This window comes from Physeter macrocephalus, chromosome 16 (genome assembly GCF_002837175.3).
Source record: "Physeter macrocephalus isolate SW-GA chromosome 16, ASM283717v5, whole genome shotgun sequence".
In the NCBI taxonomy this organism is placed as follows: Eukaryota; Metazoa; Chordata; class Mammalia; order Artiodactyla; family Physeteridae; genus Physeter; species Physeter macrocephalus.
In genome coordinates, this window is record NC_041229.1 from 72,693,633 (window position 1) to 72,699,745 (window position 6,113).

Here is a 6,113-nt window from a genome sequence, read left to right on the forward strand (position 1 = left end):
AAGAACAGGCCGGATAAACTGCAAACAGTAGGGTTCTTTCTGGTGTGATGGAAATGCTCCAAAACTGGATGTACCGATGGCACATCATCGTGCACTTAAAACAGGTGAATTTTGCAGTATGTAAATTATCTCAATAAAGCTGTTTAAAAATATTAGGCAAAGCCTCTCTGTCTTCCTTTTTCAACCGAAGTTTAACGCTGAGGTGTGGCCCTAACTACCTTTCTCCATTTAAGGCTGCCCAAACAGCAGACCAAAATTAAGTCTTTGTCCAATGGCAGAACTGTAGCTCTCAATGTTTTTACGCCCTCTGTGGAGCCCAGCATAGCATACTGTAACTTATGCCATAGTTCCTTTCAAATACATACCCATCTATTTTAAGTAGTTCACACTTGCCGGAGGCCAACTCTACAAATATTTCCCCCTCACAGGATTGTAAATTATATGGAATCTTGGGTGTAATATATTGAAAAAACTAACAGATGTCAGGTTCCTCATCTATTAAAAATTAAAACTAAGATTTTAAAAGTTCCTTCAAGTGGTTCTCTATTCAGCAGGTAGAGTCAGTGGTTTCCCATTGTTCTTAGGATGAAGACCAAAATCTTAATTCTATCGTGGCCTGAAAGGACTGCTATGAGTTACCCCGGCCGCCTTCTTTTTTTTTTTTAAATATCTTTATTGGAGTATAATTGCTTTACAATGGTGTGTTAGTTTCTGCTTTATAACAAAGTGAATCAACTATACATATACATATAGCCCTGTATCTCTTCCCTTTTGCGTCTCCCTCCTACCCTCCCTATCCCACCCCTCTAGGTGGTCACAAAGCACCGAGCTGATCTCGCTGTGCTATGCGGCTGCTTGCCACTAGCTATCTATTTTACATTTGGTAGTGTATATATGTCCATGCTACTCTCTCACTTTGTCCCAGCTTACCCTTCCCCCTCCCCATGTCATCAAGTCCATTCTCTAGTAGGTCTGCGTCTCTATTGCCGTCCTGCCCCTAGGTTCTGGCCCTCTTCTTTAACGTCATCAACTTGACTCTTTCATTCTGTCAGAAGTGCCAAGCTCTATTCTACTCCAGGCCCTTTCCATATAATCCCATCTGCCTGGTATGTGCCCTCTAGCCTTTGCTGGGCCAGCTCCAACTCGTCGTTTAGCACTCCATAAGCTTGTGGTGATTGTTATCAGGGTTCAAGCCCCAGTTTTCATGACTCCTAGATATTGTATGACCTTAGGCAAGTGCGTAACCTCTCTCTATACCTCAGTTTAATCTATAATAGTAAAGTAGCAATGATAGGATTGCTATAAAATAATACATGTAAGTGCTATAGATTAATATTTGGCTGTTATGGGATGAGTTGTGCCGTCAAATTCATATTGTTGACAGAAATAAGCAATAAACAATCTGTAATGGGACTAGAAAAGAGTTTTATTTGAGCCAAACTGAGGACTATAGCCAAGGAGACAGTCTCTCAGATAGCTCTGAGGCACTGTTCCAAAGAAGCATGGTTTTTAGCACAGCTTTGTATCTTGTCAGAGCAAAGAACATCAAACATTACAGGGTACATTCCTTCAAAATTTCAAAGAAGATAGATGAGCACGTACACAAAAATCAGCCTGGCCTTGGCGCCTGCGAAGAGAGTCTTATCATCAAAGGAGTGTAGCATTGATGTTCCAGGAAGGGAGGTATTTATCTCTATCTTCAAAACAGACATTCCTTACTTCTGGACAATGCACCCTTTTCTTTAATGGTTAGAGCAGATGTACAGTGTATGCTTAATACACCACAAAACAGGCTATTCTAGTTAGCATAAAGTTTAAAGTTAAATCATGTATAAGCCAGGATGACTTCCCCACACCTCAATATGAGAAAATTTCTTCCATCCAAACACCCAGGCTCCCAGAGTATAACCATATTTGTAGATAGGGTCATTTTTTTTTTTTAATCTTTTTTTCTTTAGCCGCACCACACGGCTTGCAGGATCTTAGTTCCATAACCAGGGATGGAACCTGTGACCCCTGCAATGGAAGCGAGAGTCCTAACCACTGGACCACCAGGGAATTCCCTGTAGATAGGGTCTTTAAAGAGATAACTAAGTTAAAATGAGGTCATTAGAGTGGGCCCTAGTCCAATATGATGGTTGTCTTCATAAGAAGAGGAAATATGGACACAGGTACAGAGAGAAGACACAGGGAGAAGATGGCCATCTATAAGCCAAGGAGAAAGGCCTCAGAAGAAATCAGCCCTGCTGACACCTTGATCTCAGACTTCTAGCTTCAAAAATTGTGAGAAAATAAATTTCTGTTGTTCATGCCACCCAGTCTGTGGTACTTTGTTATGGCAGCCCTAGCAAGCTAATACACTGGCATATGGTGAGTATTCAATAAATGTCAGGTATTATTTCTCAAGGAAGCTCTCTCTGAACTAGCTCAGGACCCGTTTCGTAAATTCTTACAGCCCCTAGCATTTTGCTTCATAGAACCTATCACAATTTGTAATTACATATTTGTGTTTTTTTCTTTCTAACTACTGGCTCTCTCTAGTGTTAGATTGTAAGGTCCATGAGAACAGGGACCAAACCTATTTTATCCATTACTATTCCTGTCACCAGCACAGTTCCCTGCTCATACACATGCAATAAACACTTTGGGATACATAGCTGAAAGTTGCTAAAAGAGTAGATTTTAAAAGTTCTCACCACAAGAAAAAAATTTTTGTAACTAAGTATGGTGATGGATGTCAGTTAGACTTACAGTAGTGATCACTTCACAATATATACAAATATTGAATCATTATGTTGTACACCTGAAACATATAATATTTTATGTCAGTTTACCTCAGTTTGAAAAAGGAAAAGGTCTACCACTTAAAAAAAACAAGAAAGCATTTTTTGGGGAATTCCCTGGCGGTCCAGCAGTTAGGAGCCGGGCCCTGGGTTCAATCCCTGGTTGGGGAACTAAGATCCCGCAAGCTGCATGGCATGGCCAAAAAAACCCCACATATTTGGCCAAATGAAAGCCCTCAATATTCAATATCATAATAGCTGATTTAATCATAAGTGCCTGTAGTAAGGCACTTGTTCCTATTTTATAGATGGAAAAACTGAGGTTTGAAGAGATGAAATAACTGGGTTAATATTGTACAACTGGTTAATAAGAGAACCAAGACTTAAATCTGGGAGAGACTGGCCACCATGCTAGACTGCCTCTTTATATTTCAATTAGTCCATGAACAGGTGTAAACATATACACGTGAAATTATAGATAATCTAAGAGAGCTTGGATTAGATAACTAATATATGGTTACTCAAAATCATCAAGAACAACTGCTGAATGTGGGAGTGAGGTAAGGAATAAGAGAAAAGGAGCAATCTTCCTGTACCCAAAGAAAATTTGTATCACTGAGTTAGGCAACTATTTCCTGAGAAACTACTGTGTGCCCAGCCCTATGTACAATACAAAGACCCAGCCCTTGCCGGGCCAGGGCTTTAGTTCTTGTATGAACACTAGTAACAGTGATGTCAGACAAAGTGTTAACTGCATTAGGGGTACAAAGTACTGGGGGTAGGGTGGCCAGACTTAGCAAATAAAATAAGATGTTTATCTGAATTTCAGATAAACACTAAAAACAATTTGTTGTTTATCTGAAATTCAAATTTAACTGGGTGTCCTGTATTTTATCTGGCAACCCTAACAGTGATGGAGTTCCACTTAGAACATGAGCAAAGACAGAGAAGCAGGAAAACATATATAAGTGTTCAGAGAACAAGTAGATGTGTTTAGAAGAAAATAAGGTCAGAGAAGTAGGTGAACCCATGTTGAGAAGGTCTTGAGAGCCACGGCAGAAGAGAAGGAGGAAGAGGAATCAGTAAAAAAGAATAGTCAGGGACTTCCCTGGTGGCGCAGTGGTTAAGAATCTGCCTGCCAATGCAGGGGACACGGGTTTGAGCCCTGGTCCGGGAAGATCCCACATGCCGCGGAGCAACTAAGCCCGTGCGCCACAACTACTGAAGCCCGCACGCCTAGAGCCCGTGCTCCGCAACAAGAGAAGCCACCGCAATGAGAAGCCCTCACACCGCAACGAAGAGTAGCCCCCGCTCGCTGCAACTAGAGAAAGCTTGCACACAGCAACGAAGACCCAATGCAGCCAAAAATAAATAAATAAATTTATATAAATAAATAAATAAATAAGACCAGTCAGAGAGGCAGGAGGAGAACCCCAGGAGTAGAGTGCCGTGTTCCAGCAGGCCCTGGAGAAGACTTGTTCAGACAATCTAATAGGTCTAGGCTTCAAATGTCATATGCTTACCAAGAGGTTCAGTAGGAATAAGACTCAGAAGGTCACTGAATTCAGCAATTGAGTTTTTATATGAAAATTAAAATCATATGATATCAGTTATATGGGGAATCTAAAAAAAGATGCTAATGATCTTATTTACAAAACAGAAATAGACTCACAGACATAGAAAACAAAGGGTCCAGCAGGGGCGGGGAAGATAAATTAAGAGTTTGGGATTAACATATACACACTACTACGTATAAAATAGATAAACATCAAGGACCTACTGTATAGCACAAGGAACTATACTCAATATCTTGTGATAATCTATAATGGAAAAAAAAATCTGTAATATATATATCTGAATTATTTTGCTGTACATCTGAAACTAACACAACATTGTAAATTAACTATGCTTCAATTTTTTTAAATGCCCAAAAAATAAATTTTAAAAAAAGAAAAGGAAATTAAAATAATAAGAAGATATACTTTTCACCCATCAGATTGACCAAGTTCAAAAGTTTGAAAATGAGCAATGTTGGTGAGGGTCAGGGAAATAAGACACTATGGTGGGAATATAAGTTACTTTAACCTCTTGAAGGCAATGTGACAAAGTAAGAAAATAATATCATATAATAAAGGCTAATGCTATGTGTTTATTGCATACCAGGTGCTCTTCTAAGCAGTTTCCTTTGTATATTAACTCACTGAATTTTCACAGCAACCCTGTGGGGGAGGTCCTATTAGAGATGGGGAGACTGTGGCATTAGAGATGAGGAGGTTAAGGGACTTGTCCAAGTTCATCCAGCTGGTAAGAGGATGAGCCGGGGGGCTTCCCTGGTGGCGCAGTGGTTGAGAGTCTGCCTGCCGGTGCAGGGGACACGGGTTCGAGCCCTGGTCTGGGAGGATCCCGCATGCCGCGGGGCGACTGGGCCCGTGGGCCACAACTACTGAGCCTGCGCTCCGCAACAAGAGAGGCCGCGATAGTGAGAGGCCCACGCACTGTGATGAAGAGTGGCCCCAGCTTGCCGCAACTAGAGAAAGCCCTTGCACAGAAACGAAGACCCAACACAGCCAAAAATAAATTAATTAAAAAAAAAAAAAAAAAAAGAGGACGAGCCAGCACGTGGCTCCAGTCTGTGCTCTACTACAATATCCTGGCCATATCAGTCAAAAATCTAAAAGGCAACTACTCTGATACAGAAATTTCCCTTCTAGGAAAATGGTCTACCAGAATATTCACACGTGTGCAAAGACAATTGAATGACGTTATTTATTGCAGCATGGTTTGAAAAACAATCTGAATGTCCATTAGTAGGAGACTAATTAAACACATTTTGGTACAACCTTAGAGTGGAAAACTATGCAGCCCTTAGAAAGAATGAGGCAGATCTATAAGTATGTATATGGAATGATCTCTGAGATATAGTGTTGGGTGAAAAGAGCAAGACATGGAAGTGTGCCCCTACTGGGGTAAAGAAAAAAAAAAGCGAATATAGATATGATACACACATACACTTTTATGTACAAAGATTATCTCTGAAGGGATGGTTGCCAAGAAGATGAGCTAGAAAACGATTGCTTCTGTGGAGGAGAGAACTTAGTCACAGGTGGGAGGGAGGAAGGTTTACTTTCCATCTCATTCTCTTTGGTGCTGTTTGGATGTTTCTCCTTGTGCATGTACTGCTTTTTCAAAATACACCATCTTTAAAAATTTTTATTTATTTATTTTTGGCTGCATTGGCTCTTCATTGCTGTGCGCGGGCTTTCTCTGGTTGCTGTGAGCGGGGGCTACTCTTCGTTGTGGTGTGCGGGCTTCTCATTGTGGTGGCTTCTC